Below are 15,507 nucleotides of genomic sequence, written 5' to 3'. Positions count from 1 at the left end.
CCCTCTCTGTTGGTTAGCCTTGTCCCATACCATCTCTGTTGGTTAGCCTTGTCCCATACCCTCTCTGTTGGTTAGCCTTGTCCCATACCCTCTCTGTTGGTTAGCCTGGTCCCATACCCTCTCTGTTGGTTAGCCTTGTCCCATACCCTCTCTGTTGGTTAGCCTTGTCCCATACCCTCTCTGTTGGTTAGCCTTGTCCCATACCCTCTCTGTTGGTTAGCCTTGTCCCATACCCTCTCTGTTGGTTAGCCTTGTCCCATACCCTCTCTGTTGGTTAGCCTTGTCCCATACCCTCTCTGTTGGTTAGCCTTGTCCCATACCCTCTCTGTTGGTTAGCCTTGTCCCATACCCTCTCTGTTGGTTAGCCTTGTCCCATACCCTCTCTGTTGGTTAGCCTTGTCCCATACCCTCTCTGTTGGTTAGCCTTGTCCCATACCCTCTCTGTTGGTTAGCCTTGTCCCATACCCTCCTTGTTGGTTAGCCTTGTCCCATACCCTCCTTGTTGGTTAGCCTTGTCCCATACCCTCTCTGTTGGTTAGCCTTGTCCCATACCCTCCCTGTTGGTTAGCCTTGTCCCATACCCTCTCTGTTGGTTAGCCTTGTCCCATACCCTCCCTGTTGGTTAGCCTTGTCCCATACCCTCTCTGTTGGTTAGCCTTGTCCCATACCCTCTCTGTTGGTTAGCCTTGTCCCGTACCCTCTCTGTTGGTTAGCCTTGTCCCGTACCCTCTCTGTTGGTTAGCCTTGTCCCGTACCCTCTCTGTTGGTTAGCCTTGTCCCATACCCTCCCTGTTGGTTAGCCTTGTCCCATACCCTCTCTGTTGGTTAGCCTTGTCCCATACCCTCTCTGTTGGTTAGCCTTGTCCCATACCCTCTCTGTTGGTTAGCCTTGTCCCATACCCTCTCTGTTGGTTAGCCTTGTCCCATACCCTCTCTGTTGGTTAGCCTTGTCCCGTACCCTCTCTGTTGGTTAGCCTTGTCCCGTACCCTCTCTGTTGGTTAGCCTTGTCCCGTACCCTCTCTGTTGGTTAGCCTTGTCCCGTACCCTCTCTGTTGGTTAGCCTTGTCCCGTACCCTCTCTGTTGGTTAGCCTTGTCCCGTACCCTCTCTGTTGGTTAGCCTTGTCCCGTACCCTCTCTGTTGGTTAGCCTTGTCCCGTACCCTCTCTGTTGGTTAGCCTTGTCCCGTACCCTCTCTGTTGGTTAGCCTTGTCCCGTACCCTCTCTGTTGGTTAGCCTTGTCCCATACCCTCTCTGTTGGTTAGCCTTGTCCCATACCCTCTCTGTTGGTTAGCCTTGTCCCATACCTTCCCTGTTGGTTAGCCTTGTCCCGTACCCTCTCTGTTGGTTAGCCTTGTCCCGTACCCTCTCTGTTGGTTAGCCTTGTCCCATACCCTCTCTGTTGGTTAGCCTTGTCCCATACCCTCTCTGTTGGTTAGCCTTGTCCCATACCCTCTCTGTTGGTTAGCCTTGTCCCATACCCTCCCTGTTGGTTAGCCTTGTCCCATACCCTCTCTGTTGGTTAGCCTTGTCCCATACCCTCTCTGTTGGTTAGCCTTGTCCCATACCCTCTCTGTTGGTTAGCCTTGTCCCATACCATCTCTGTTGGTTAGCCTTGTCCCATACCCTCTCTGTTGGTTAGCCTTGTCCCATACCCTCTCTGTTGGTTAGCCTGGTCCCATACCCTCTCTGTTGGTTAGCCTTGTCCCATACCCTCTCTGTTGGTTAGCCTTGTCCCGTACCCTCTCTGTTGGTTAGCCTTGTCCCGTACCCTCTCTGTTGGTTAGCCTTGTCCCGTACCCTCTCTGTTGGTTAGCCTTGTCCCATACCCTCTCTGTTGGTTAGCCTTGTCCCATACCCTCTCTGTTGGTTAGCCTTGTCCCATACCTTCCCTGTTGGTTAGCCTTGTCCCATACCCTCTCTGTTGGTTAGCCTTGTCCCATACCCTCCCTGTTGGTTAGCCTTGTCCCATACCCTCTCTGTTGGTTAGCCTTGTCCCATACCATCTCTGTTGGTTAGCCTTGTCCCATACCCTCTCTGTTGGTTAGCCTTGTCCCATACCCTCTCTGTTGGTTAGCCTGGTCCCATACCCTCTCTGTTGGTTAGCCTTGTCCCATACCCTCTCTGTTGGTTAGCCTTGTCCCATACCCTCTCTGTTGGTTAGCCTTGTCCCATACCCTCTCTGTTGGTTAGCCTTGTCCCATACCCTCTCTGTTGGTTAGCCTTGTCCCATACCCTCTCTGTTGGTTAGCCTTGTCCCATACCCTCTCTGTTGGTTAGCCTTGTCCCATACCCTCTCTGTTGGTTAGCCTTGTCCCAAACCCTCTCTGTTGGTTAGCCTTGTCCCATACCCTCTCTGTTGGTTAGCCTTGTCCCATACCCTCTCTGTTGGTTAGCCTTGTCCCATACCCTCTCTGTTGGTTAGCCTTGTCCCATACCCTCCTTGTTGGTTAGCCTTGTCCCATACCCTCCTTGTTGGTTAGCCTTGTCCCATACCCTCTCTGTTGGTTAGCCTTGTCCCATACCCTCCCTGTTGGTTAGCCTTGTCCCATACCCTCTCTGTTGGTTAGCCTTGTCCCATACCCTCCCTGTTGTTTAGCCTTGTCCCATACCCTCTCTGTTGGTTAGCCTTGTCCCATACCCTCTCTGTTGGTTAGCCTTGTCCCGTACCCTCTCTGTTGGTTAGCCTTGTCCCGTACCCTCTCTGTTGGTTAGCCTTGTCCCGTACCCTCTCTGTTGGTTAGCCTTGTCCCGTACCCTCCCTGTTGGTTAGCCTTGTCCCATACCCTCTCTGTTGGTTAGCCTTGTCCCGTACCCTCTCTGTTGGTTAGCCTTGTCCCGTACCCTCTCTGTTGGTTAGCCTTGTCCCGTACCCTCTCTGTTGGTTAGCCTTGTCCCGTACCCTCTCTGTTGGTTAGCATTGTCCCGTACCCTCTCTGTTGGTTAGCCTTGTCCCGTACCCTCTCTGTTGGTTAGTCTTGTCCCGTACCCTCTCTGTTGGTTAGCCTTGTCCCGTACCCTCTCTGTTGGTTAGCCTTGTCCCATACCCTCCCTGTTGGTTAGCCTTGTCCCATACCCTCTCTGTTGGTTACCCTTGTCCCGTACCCTCTCTGCTGGTTAGCCTTGTCCCGTACCCTCTCTGTTGGTTAGTCTTGTCCCGTACCCTCTCTGTTGGTTAGCCTTGTCCCATACCCTCTCTGTTGGTTAGCCTTGTCCCATACCCTCTCTGTTGGTTAGCCTTGTCCTGTACCCTCTCTGTTGGTTAGCCTTGTCCCATACCCTCTCTGTTGGTTAGCCTTGTCCCGTACCCTCTCTGTTGGTTAGCCTTGTCCTGTACCCTCTCTGTTGGTTAGCCGTGTCCCGTACCCTCCCTGTTGGTTAGCCTTGTCCCATACCCTCCCTGTTGGTTAGCCTTGTCCCATACTCTCTCTGTTGGTTAGCCTTGTCCCATACCCTCTCTGTTGGTTAGCCTTGTCCCGTATCCTCTCTGTTGGTTAGCCCTGTCTGTTGGTTAGCCTTGTCCCATACCCTCCTTGTTGGTTAGCCTTGTCCCATACCCTCTCTGTTGGTTAGCCTTGTCCCATACCCTCTCTGTTGGTTAGCCTTGTCCCGTACCCTCTCTGTTGGTTAGCCTTGTCCCGTACCCTCTCTGTTGGTTAGCCTTGTCCCGTACCCTCCCTGTTGGTTAGCCTTGTCCCATACCCTCTCTGTTGGTTAGCCTTGTCCCATACCCTCTCTGTTGGTTAGCCTTGTCCCGTACCCTCTCTGTTGGTTAGCCTTGTCCCGTACCCTCTCTGTTGGTTAGCCCTCTCTGTTGGTTAGCCGTGTCCCGTACCCTCCCTGTTGGTTAGCCTTGTCCCATACCCTCCCTGATGGTTAGCCTTGTCCCATACCCTCTCTGTTGGTTAGCCTTGTCCCATACCCTCTCTGTTGGTTAGCCTTGTCCCGTACCCTCTCTGTTGGTTAGCCTTGTCCCATACCCTCTCTGTTGGTTAGCCTTGTCCCATACCCTCCCTGTTGGTTAGCCTTGTCCCATACCCTCTCTGTTGGTTAGCCTTGTCCCGTACCCTCCCTGTTGGTTAGCCTTGTCCCATACCCTCTCTGTTGGTTAGCCTTGTCCCATACCCTCTCTGTTGGTTAGCCTTGTCCTGTACCCTCTCTGTTGGTTAGCCTTGTCCCATACCCTCTCTGTTGGTTAGCCTTGTCCCGTACCCTCTCTGTTGGTTAGCCTTGTCCTGTACCCTCTCTGTTGGTTAGCCGTGTCCCGTACCCTCCCTGTTGGTTAGCCTTGTCCCATACCCTCCCTGTTGGTTAGCCTTGTCCCATACTCTCTCTGTTGGTTAGCCTTGTCCCATACCCTCTCTGTTGGTTAGCCTTGTCCCGTATCCTCTCTGTTGGTTAGCCCTGTCTGTTGGTTAGCCTTGTCCCATACCCTCCTTGTTGGTTAGCCTTGTCCCATACCCTCTCTGTTGGTTAGCCTTGTCCCATACCCTCTCTGTTGGTTAGCCTTGTCCCGTACCCTCTCTGTTGGTTAGCCTTGTCCCGTACCCTCTCTGTTGGTTAGCCTTGTCCCATACCCTCCCTGTTGGTTAGCCTTGTCCCATACCCTCTCTGTTGGTTAGCCTTGTCCCGTACCCTCTCTGTTGGTTAGCCTTGTCCCGTACCCTCTCTGTTGGTTAGCCTTGTCCCGTACCCTCTCTGTTGGTTAGCCTTGTCCCGTACCCTCTCTGTTGGTTAGCCTTGTCCCGTACCCTCTCTGTTGGTTAGCCTTGTCCCGTACCCTCTCTGTTGGTTAGCCTTGTCCCGTACCCTCTCTGTTGGTTAGCCTTGTCCCATACCCTCTCTGTTGGTTAGCCTTGTCCCATACCCTCTCTGTTGGTTAGCCTTGTCCCATACCCTCTCTGTTGGTTAGCCTTGTCCTGTACCCTCTCTGTTGGTTAGCCTTGTCCCATACCCTCTCTGTTGGTTAGCCTTGTCCCGTACCCTCTCTGTTGGTTAGCCTTGTCCTGTACCCTCTCTGTTGGTTAGCCGTGTCCCGTACCCTCCCTGTTGGTTAGCCTTGTCCCATACCCTCCCTGTTGGTTAGCCTTGTCCCATACTCTCTCTGTTGGTTAGCCTTGTCCCATACCCTCTCTGTTGGTTAGCCTTGTCCCGTATCCTCTCTGTTGGTTAGCCCTGTCTGTTGGTTAGCCTTGTCCCATACCCTCCTTGTTGGTTAGCCTTGTCCCATACCCTCTCTGTTGGTTAGCCTTGTCCCATACCCTCTCTGTTGGTTAGCCTTGTCCCGTACCCTCTCTGTTGGTTAGCCTTGTCCCGTACCCTCTCTGTTGGTTAGCCTTGTCCCGTACCCTCCCTGTTGGTTAGCCTTGTCCCATACCCTCTCTGTTGGTTAGCCTTGTCCCATACCCTCTCTGTTGGTTAGCCTTGTCCCGTACCCTCTCTGTTGGTTAGCCTTGTCCCGTACCCTCTCTGTTGGTTAGCCCTCTCTGTTGGTTAGCCGTGTCCCGTACCCTCCCTGTTGGTTAGCCTTGTCCCATACCCTCCCTGATGGTTAGCCTTGTCCCATACCCTCTCTGTTGGTTAGCCTTGTCCCATACCCTCTCTGTTGGTTAGCCTTGTCCCGTACCCTCTCTGTTGGTTAGCCTTGTCCCATACCCTCTCTGTTGGTTAGCCTTGTCCCATACCCTCCCTGTTGGTTAGCCTTGTCCCATACCCTCTCTGTTGGTTAGCCTTGTCCCGTACCCTCCCTGTTGGTTAGCCTTGTCCCATACCCTCTCTGTTGGTTAGCCTTGTCCCATACCCTCTCTGTTGGTTAGCCTTGTCCTGTACCCTCTCTGTTGGTTAGCCTTGTCCCATACCCTCTCTGTTGGTTAGCCTTGTCCCGTACCCTCTCTGTTGGTTAGCCTTGTCCTGTACCCTCTCTGTTGGTTAGCCGTGTCCCGTACCCTCCCTGTTGGTTAGCCTTGTCCCATACCCTCCCTGTTGGTTAGCCTTGTCCCATACTCTCTCTGTTGGTTAGCCTTGTCCCATACCCTCTCTGTTGGTTAGCCTTGTCCCGTATCCTCTCTGTTGGTTAGCCCTGTCTGTTGGTTAGCCTTGTCCCATACCCTCCTTGTTGGTTAGCCTTGTCCCATACCCTCTCTGTTGGTTAGCCTTGTCCCATACCCTCTCTGTTGGTTAGCCTTGTCCCGTACCCTCTCTGTTGGTTAGCCTTGTCCCGTACCCTCTCTGTTGGTTAGCCTTGTCCCATACCCTCCCTGTTGGTTAGCCTTGTCCCATACCCTCTCTGTTGGTTAGCCTTGTCCCGTACCCTCTCTGTTGGTTAGCCCTCTCTGTTGGTTAGCCGTGTCCCGTACCCTCCCTGTTGGTTAGCCTTGTCCCATACCCTCCCTGCTGGTTAGCCTTGTCCCATACCCTCTCTGTTGGTTAGCCTTGTCCCATACCCTCTCTGTTGGTTAGCCTTGTCCCGTACCCTCTCTGTTGGTTAGCCTTGTCCCATACCCTCTCTGTTGGTTAGCCTTGTCCCATACCCTCCCTGTTGGTTAGCCTTGTCCCATACCCTCTCTGTTGGTTAGCCTTGTCCCGTACCCTCCCTGTTGCTTAGCCTTGTCCCATACCCTCTCTGTTGGTTAGCCTTGTCCCATACCCTCTCTGTTGGTTAGCCTTGTCCTGTACCCTCTCTGTTGGTTAGCCTTGTCCCATACCCTCTCTGTTGGTTAGCCTTGTCCCGTACCCTCTCTGTTGGTTAGCCTTGTCCTGTACCCTCTCTGTTGGTTAGCCGTGTCCCGTACCCTCCCTGTTGGTTAGCCTTGTCCCATACCCTCTCTGTTGGTTAGCCTTGTCCCATACCCTCTCTGTTGGTTAGCCTTGTCCCGTACCCTCTCTGTTGGTTAGCCTTGTCCCGTACCCTCTCTGTTGGTTAGCCTTGTCCCATACCCTCCCTGTTGGTTAGCCTTGTCCCATACCCTCTCTGTTGGTTAGCCTTGTCCCGTACCCTCTCTGTTGGTTAGCCTTGTCCCGTACCCTCTCTGTTGGTTAGCCTTGTCCCGTACCCTCTCTGTTGGTTAGCCTTGTCCCGTACCCTCTCTGTTGGTTAGCCTTGTCCCGTACCCTCTCTGTTGGTTAGCCTTGTCCCGTACCCTCTCTGTTGGTTAGCCTTGTCCCGTACCCTCTCTGTTGGTTAGCCTTGTCCCATACCCTCTCTGTTGGTTAGCCTTGTCCCATACCCTCTCTGTTGGTTAGCCTTGTCCCATACCCTCTCTGTTGGTTAGCCTTGTCCTGTACCCTCTCTGTTGGTTAGCCTTGTCCCATACCCTCTCTGTTGGTTAGCCTTGTCCCGTACCCTCTCTGTTGGTTAGCCTTGTCCTGTACCCTCTCTGTTGGTTAGCCGTGTCCCGTACCCTCCCTGTTGGTTAGCCTTGTCCCATACCCTCCCTGTTGGTTAGCCTTGTCCCATACTCTCTCTGTTGGTTAGCCTTGTCCCATACCCTCTCTGTTGGTTAGCCTTGTCCCGTATCCTCTCTGTTGGTTAGCCCTGTCTGTTGGTTAGCCTTGTCCCATACCCTCCTTGTTGGTTAGCCTTGTCCCATACCCTCTCTGTTGGTTAGCCTTGTCCCATACCCTCTCTGTTGGTTAGCCTTGTCCCGTACCCTCTCTGTTGGTTAGCCTTGTCCCGTACCCTCTCTGTTGGTTAGCCTTGTCCCGTACCCTCCCTGTTGGTTAGCCTTGTCCCATACCCTCTCTGTTGGTTAGCCTTGTCCCATACCCTCTCTGTTGGTTAGCCTTGTCCCGTACCCTCTCTGTTGGTTAGCCTTGTCCCGTACCCTCTCTGTTGGTTAGCCCTCTCTGTTGGTTAGCCGTGTCCCGTACCCTCCCTGTTGGTTAGCCTTGTCCCATACCCTCCCTGATGGTTAGCCTTGTCCCATACCCTCTCTGTTGGTTAGCCTTGTCCCATAACCTCTCTGTTGGTTAGCCTTGTCCCGTACCCTCTCTGTTGGTTAGCCTTGTCCCATACCCTCTCTGTTGGTTAGCCTTGTCCCATACCCTCCCTGTTGGTTAGCCTTGTCCCATACCCTCTCTGTTGGTTAGCCTTGTCCCGTACCCTCCCTGTTGGTTAGCCTTGTCCCATACCCTCTCTGTTGGTTAGCCTTGTCCCATAACCTCTCTGTTGGTTAGCCTTGTCCCGTACCCTCTCTGTTGGTTAGCCTTGTCCCATACCCTCTCTGTTGGTTAGCCTTGTCCCATACCCTCCCTGTTGGTTAGCCTTGTCCCATACCCTCTCTGTTGGTTAGCCTTGTCCCGTACCCTCCCTGTTGGTTAGCCTTGTCCCATACCCTCTCTGTTGGTTAGCCTTGTCCCATACCCTCTCTGTTGGTTAGCCTTGTCCTGTACCCTCTCTGTTGGTTAGCCTTGTCCCATACCCTCTCTGTTGGTTAGCCTTGTCCCGTACCCTCTCTGTTGGTTAGCCTTGTCCTGTACCCTCTCTGTTGGTTAGCCGTGTCCCGTACCCTCCCTGTTGGTTAGCCTTGTCCCATACCCTCCCTGTTGGTTAGCCTTGTCCCATACTCTCTCTGTTGGTTAGCCTTGTCCCATACCCTCTCTGTTGGTTAGCCTTGTCCCGTATCCTCTCTGTTGGTTAGCCCTGTCTGTTGGTTAGCCTTGTCCCATACCCTCCTTGTTGGTTAGCCTTGTCCCATACCCTCTCTGTTGGTTAGCCTTGTCCCATACCCTCTCTGTTGGTTAGCCTTGTCCCGTACCCTCTCTGTTGGTTAGCCTTGTCCCGTACCCTCTCTGTTGGTTAGCCTTGTCCCATACCCTCCCTGTTGGTTAGCCTTGTCCCATACCCTCTCTGTTGGTTAGCCTTGTCCCGTACCCTCTCTGTTGGTTAGCCCTCTCTGTTGGTTAGCCGTGTCCCGTACCCTCCCTGTTGGTTAGCCTTGTCCCATACCCTCCCTGATGGTTAGCCTTGTCCCATACCCTCTCTGTTGGTTAGCCTTGTCCCATACCCTCTCTGTTGGTTAGCCTTGTCCCGTACCCTCTCTGTTGGTTAGCCTTGTCCCATACCCTCTCTGTTGGTTAGCCTTGTCCCATACCCTCCCTGTTGGTTAGCCTTGTCCCATACCCTCTCTGTTGGTTAGCCTTGTCCCGTACCCTCCCTGTTGCTTAGCCTTGTCCCATACCCTCTCTGTTGGTTAGCCTTGTCCCATACCCTCTCTGTTGGTTAGCCTTGTCCTGTACCCTCTCTGTTGGTTAGCCTTGTCCCATACCCTCTCTGTTGGTTAGCCTTGTCCCGTACCCTCTCTGTTGGTTAGCCTTGTCCTGTACCCTCTCTGTTGGTTAGCCGTGTCCCGTACCCTCCCTGTTGGTTAGCCTTGTCCCATACCCTCCCTGTTGGTTAGCCTTGTCCCATACTCTCTCTGTTGGTTAGCCTTGTCCCATACCCTCTCTGTTGGTTAGCCTTGTCCCGTATCCTCTCTGTTGGTTAGCCCTGTCTGTTGGTTAGCCTTGTCCCATACCCTCCTTGTTGGTTAGCCTTGTCCCATACCCTCTCTGTTGGTTAGCCTTGTCCCATACCCTCTCTGTTGGTTAGCCTTGTCCCGTACCCTCTCTGTTGGTTAGCCTTGTCCCGTACCCTCTCTGTTGGTTAGCCTTGTCCCATACCCTCCCTGTTGGTTAGCCTTGTCCCATACCCTCTCTGTTGGTTAGCCTTGTCCCGTACCCTCTCTGTTGGTTAGCCTTGTCCCGTACCCTCTCTGTTGGTTAGCCTTGTCCCGTACCCTCTCTGTTGGTTAGCCTTGTCCCGTACCCTCTCTGTTGGTTAGCCTTGTCCCGTACCCTCTCTGTTGGTTAGCCTTGTCCCGTACCCTCTCTGTTGGTTAGCCTTGTCCCGTACCCTCTCTGTTGGTTAGCCTTGTCCCATACCCTCTCTGTTGGTTAGCCTTGTCCCATACCCTCTCTGTTGGTTAGCCTTGTCCCATACCTTCCCTGTTGGTTAGCCTTGTCCCGTACCCTCTCTGTTGGTTAGCCTTGTCCCGTACCCTCTCTGTTGGTTAGCCTTGTCCCGTACCCTCTCTGTTGGTTAGCCTTGTCCCGTACCCTCTCTGTTGGTTAGCCTTGTCCCTTACCCTCTCTGTTGGTTAGCCTTGTCCCATACCCTCTCTGTTGGTTAGCCTTGTCCCATACCCTCTCTGTTGGTTAGCCTTGTCCCATACCCTCCCTGTTGGTTAGCCTTGTCCCATACCCTCTCTGTTGGTTAGCCTTGTCCCATACCCTCTCTGTTGGTTAGCCTTGTCCCATACCCTCTCTGTTGGTTAGCCTTGTCCCATACCATCTCTGTTGGTTAGCCTTGTCCCATACCCTCTCTGTTGGTTAGCCTTGTCCCATACCCTCTCTGTTGGTTAGCCTGGTCCCATACCCTCTCTGTTGGTTAGCCTTGTCCCATACCCTCTCTGTTGGTTAGCCTTGTCCCGTACCCTCTCTGTTGGTTAGCCTTGTCCCGTACCCTCTCTGTTGGTTAGCCTTGTCCCATACCCTCTCTGTTGGTTAGCCTTGTCCCATACCCTCTCTGTTGGTTAGCCTTGTCCCATACCCTCTCTGTTGGTTAGCCTTGTCCCATACCTTCCCTGTTGGTTAGCCTTGTCCCATACCCTCTCTGTTGGTTAGCCTTGTCCCATACCCTCCCTGTTGGTTAGCCTTGTCCCATACCCTCTCTGTTGGTTAGCCTTGTCCCATACCCTCTCTGTTGGTTAGCCTTGTCCCATACCCTCTCTGTTGGCTAGCCTTGTCCCATACCATCTCTGTTGGTTAGCCTTGTCCCATACCCTCTCTGTTGGTTAGCCTTGTCCCATACCCTCTCTGTTGGTTAGCCTGGTCCCATACCCTCTCTGTTGGTTAGCCTTGTCCCATACCCTCTCTGTTGGTTAGCCTTGTCCCATACCCTCTCTGTTGGTTAGCCTTGTCCCATACCCTCTCTGTTGGTTAGCCTTGTCCCATACCCTCTCTGTTGGTTAGCCTTGTCCCATACCCTCTCTGTTGGTTAGCCTTGTCCCATACCCTCTCTGTTGGTTAGCCTTGTCCCATACCCTCTCTGTTGGTTAGCCTTGTCCCATACCCTCTCTGTTGGTTAGCCTTGTCCCATACCCTCTCTGTTGGTTAGCCTTGTCCCATACCCTCTCTGTTGGTTAGCCTTGTCCCATACCCTCTCTGTTGGTTAGCCTTGTCCCATACCCTCCTTGTTGGTTAGCCTTGTCCCATACCCTCCTTGTTGGTTAGCCTTGTCCCATACCCTCCTTGTTGGTTAGCCTTGTCCCATACCCTCTCTGTTGGTTAGCCTTGTCCCATACCCTCCCTGTTGGTTAGCCTTGTCCCATACCCTCTCTGTTGGTTAGCCTTGTCCCATACCCTCCCTGTTGGTTAGCCTTGTCCCATACCCTCTCTGTTGGTTAGCCTTGTCCCATACCCTCTCTGTTGGTTAGCCTTGTCCCGTACCCTCTCTGTTGGTTAGCCTTGTCCCGTACCCTCTCTGTTGGTTAGCCTTGTCCCGTACCCTCTCTGTTGGTTAGCCTTGTCCCATACCCTCCCTGTTGGTTAGCCTTGTCCCATACCCTCTCTGTTGGTTAGCCTTGTCCCGTACCCTCTCTGTTGGTTAGCCTTGTCCCGTACCCTCTCTGTTGGTTAGCCTTGTCCCGTACCCTCTCTGTTGGTTAGCCTTGTCCCGTACCCTCTCTGTTGGTTAGCATTGTCCCGTACCCTCTCTGTTGGTTAGCCTTGTCCCGTACCCTCTCTGTTGGTTAGTCTTGTCCCGTACCCTCTCTGTTGGTTAGCCTTGTCCCATACCCTCTCTGTTGGTTAGCCTTGTCCCATACCCTCCCTGTTGGTTAGCCTTGTCCCATACCCTCCCTGTTGGTTAGCCTTGTCCCATACCCTCTCTGTTGGTTACCCTTGTCCCGTACCCTCTCTGTTGGTTAGCCTTGTCCCGTACCCTCTCTGTTGGTTAGTCTTGTCCCGTACCCTCTCTGTTGGTTAGCCTTGTCCCATACCCTCTCTGTTGGTTAGCCTTGTCCCGTATCCTCTCTGTTGGTTAGCCCTGTCTGTTGGTTAGCCTTGTCCCATACCCTCCTTGTTGGTTAGCCTTGTCCCATACCCTCTCTGTTGGTTAGCCTTGTCCCATACCCTCTCTGTTGGTTAGCCTTGTCCCGTACCCTCTCTGTTGGTTAGCCTTGTCCCGTACCCTCTCTGTTGGTTAGCCTTGTCCCATACCCTCCCTGTTGGTTAGCCTTGTCCCATACCCTCTCTGTTGGTTAGCCTTGTCCCATACCCTCTCTGTTGGTTAGCCTTGTCCCGTACCCTCTCTGTTGGTTAGCCTTGTCCCGTACCCTCCCTGTTGGTTAGCCTTGTCCCATACCCTCTCTGTTGGTTAGCCTTGTCCCGTACCCTCTCTGTAGGTTAGCCCTCTCTGTTGGTTAGCCTTGTCTCATACCCTCCCTGTTGGTTAGCCTTGTCCCATACCCTCCCTGCTGGTTAGCCTTGTCTCATACCCTCCCTGTTGGTTAGTCTTGTCCCATACCCTCCTTGTTGGTTAGCCTTGTCCCATACCCTCTCTGTTGGTTAGCCGTGTCCCGTACCCTCTCTGTTGGTTAGTCTTGTCCCATACCCTCTCTGTTGGTTAGCCTTGTCCCGTACCCTCTCTGTTGGTTAGCCTTGTCCCATACCCTCTCTGTTGGTTAGCCTTGTCCCATACTCTCCCTGTTGGTTAGCCTTGTCCCATACCCTCTCTGTTGGTTAGCCTTGTCCCGTACCCTCTCTGTTGGTTAGCCTTGTCCCGTACCCTCTCTGTTGGTTAGCCTTGTCCCGTACCCTCTCTGTTGGTTAGCCTTGTCCCGTACCCTCTCTGTTGGTTAGCCTTGTCCCGTTCCCTCTCTGTTGGTTAGCCTTGTCCCGTTCCCTCTCTGTTGGTTAGCCTTGTCCCGTTCCCTCTCTGTTGGTTAGCCTTGTCCCGTTCCCTCTCTGTTGGTTAGCCTTGTCCCGTTCCCTCTCTGTTGGTTAGCCTTGTCCCGTACCCTCTCTGTTGGTTAGCCTTGTCCCATACACCCTCTGTTGGTTAGCCTTGTCCCATACCCTCCTTGTTGGTTTGCCTTGTCCCATACCCCCCTTGTTGGTTAGCCTTGTCCCATACCCCCCTTGTTGGTTAGCCTTGTCCCGTACCCTCTCTGTTGGTTAGCCTTGTCCCGTACCCTCCCTGTTGGTTAGCCTTGTTCCATACCCTCTCTGTTGGTTAGCCTTGTCCCATACCCTCTCTGTTGGTTAGCCTTGTCCCATACCCTCTCTGTTGGTTAGCCTTGTACCATACCCTCCCTGCTGGTTAGCCTTGTCCCGTACCCTCTCTGTTGGTTAGCCTTGTCCCGTACCCTCTCTGTTGGTTAGCCTTGTCCCGTTCCCTCTCTGTTGGTTAGCCTTGTCCCGTTCCCTCTCTGTTGGTTAGCCTTGTCCCGTTCCCTCTCTGTTGGTTAGCCTTGTCCCGTACCCTCCCTGTTGGTTAGCCTTGTCCCATACTCTCCCTGTTGGTTAGCCTTGTCCCATACCCTCTCTGTTGGTTAGCCTTGTCCCATACCCTCTCTGTTGGGTAGCCTTGTCCCATACCCTCTCTGTTGGGTAGCCTTGTCCCATACCCTCTCTGTTGGTTAGCCTTGTCCCATACCCTCTCTGTTGGTTAGCCTTGTCCCGTACCCTCTCTGTTGGTTAGCCTTGTCCCGTACCCTCTCTGTTGGTTAGCCTTGTCCCGTACCCTCTCTGTTGGTTAGCCTTGTCCCGTACCCTCTCTGTTGGTTAGCCTTGTCCCGTACCCTCTCTGTTGGTTAGCCTTGTCCCGTACCCTCTCTGTTGGTTAGCCTTGTCCCGTTCCCTCTCTGTTGGTTAGCCTTGTCCCGTTCCCTCTCTGTTGGTTAGCCTTGTCCCGTTCCCTCTCTGTTGGTTAGCCTTGTCCCGTTCCCTCTCTGTTGGTTAGCCTTGTCCCGTTCCCTCTCTGTTGGTTAGCCTTGTCCCGTTCCCTCTCTGTTGGTTAGCCTTGTCCCGTACCCTCTCTGTTGGTTAGCCCTGTCCCATACACCCTCTGTTGGTTAGCCTTGTCCCATACCCTCCTTGTTGGTTTGCCTTGTCCCATACCCTCCTTGTTGGTTTGCCTTGTCCCATACCCTCTCTGTTGGTTAGCCTTGTCCCATACCCTCTCTGTTGGTTAGCCTTGTCCCATACCCTCTCTGTTGGTTAGCCTTGTCCCATACCCTCTCTGTTGGTTAGCCTTGTCCCATACCCTCTCTGTTGGTTAGCCTTGTCCCATACCCTCTCTGTTGGTTAGCCTTGTACCATACCCTCCCTGCTGGTTAGCCTTGTCCCGTACCCTCTCTGTTGGTTAGCCTTGTCCCGTACCCTCTCTGTTGGTTAGCCTTGTCCCGTTCCCTCTCTGTTGGTTAGCCTTGTCCCGTTCCCTCTCTGTTGGTTAGCCTTGTCCCGTTCCCTCTCTGTTGGTTAGCCTTGTCCCGTACCCTCCCTGTTGGTTAGCCTTGTCCCATACTCTCCCTGTTGGTTAGCCTTGTCCCATACCCTCTCTGTTGGTTAGCCTTGTCCCATACCCTCTCTGTTGGGTAGCCTTGTCCCGTACCCTCTCTGTTGGGTAGCCTTGTCCCGTACCCTCTCTGTTGGTTAGCCTTGTCCCATACCCTCTCTGTTGGTTAGCCTTGTCCCGTACCCTCTCTGTTGGTTAGCCTTGTCCCGTACCCTCTCTGTTGGTTAGCCTTGTCCCGTACCCTCTCTGTTGGTTAGCCTTGTCCCGTACCCTCTCTGTTGGTTAGCCTTGTCCCGTACCCTCTCTGTTGGTTAGCCTTGTCCCGTACCCTCTCTGTTGGTTAGCCTTGTCCCGTTCCCTCTCTGTTGGTTAGCCTTGTCCCGTTCCCTCTCTGTTGGTTAGCCTTGTCCCGTTCCCTCTCTGTTGGTTAGCCTTGTCCCGTTCCCTCTCTGTTGGTTAGCCTTGTCCCGTTCCCTTTCTGTTGGTTAGCCTTGTCCCGTTCCCTCTCTGTTGGTTAGCCTTGTCCCGTACCCTCTCTGTTGGTTAGCCCTGTCCCATACACCCTCTGTTGGTTAGCCTTGTCCCATACCCTCCTTGTTGGTTTGCCTTGTCCCATACCCTCCTTGTTGGTTAGCCTTGTCCCATACCCTCTCTGTTGGTTAGCCTTGTCCCATACCCTCTCTGTTGGTTAGCCTTGTCCCATACCCTCTCTGTTGGTTAGCCTTGTCCCATACCCTCTCTGTTGGTTAGCCTTGTCCCATACCCTCTCTGTTGGTTAGCCTTGTCCCATACCCTCTCTGTTGGTTAGCCTTGTCCCATACTCTCCCTGCTGGTTAGCCCTCTCTGTTGGTTAGCCTTGTCCCATACCCTCTCTGTTGGTTAGCCTTGTCCCATACCCTCTCTGTTGGTTAGCCTTGTCCCATACCCTCTCTGTTGGTTAGCCTTGTCCCA

Source organism: Salvelinus alpinus, chromosome 4, assembly GCF_045679555.1.
Source record: "Salvelinus alpinus chromosome 4, SLU_Salpinus.1, whole genome shotgun sequence".
Lineage (NCBI taxonomy): Eukaryota > Metazoa > Chordata > Actinopteri > Salmoniformes > Salmonidae > Salvelinus > Salvelinus alpinus.
Note: the sequence above shows the minus strand (reverse complement) of the source record.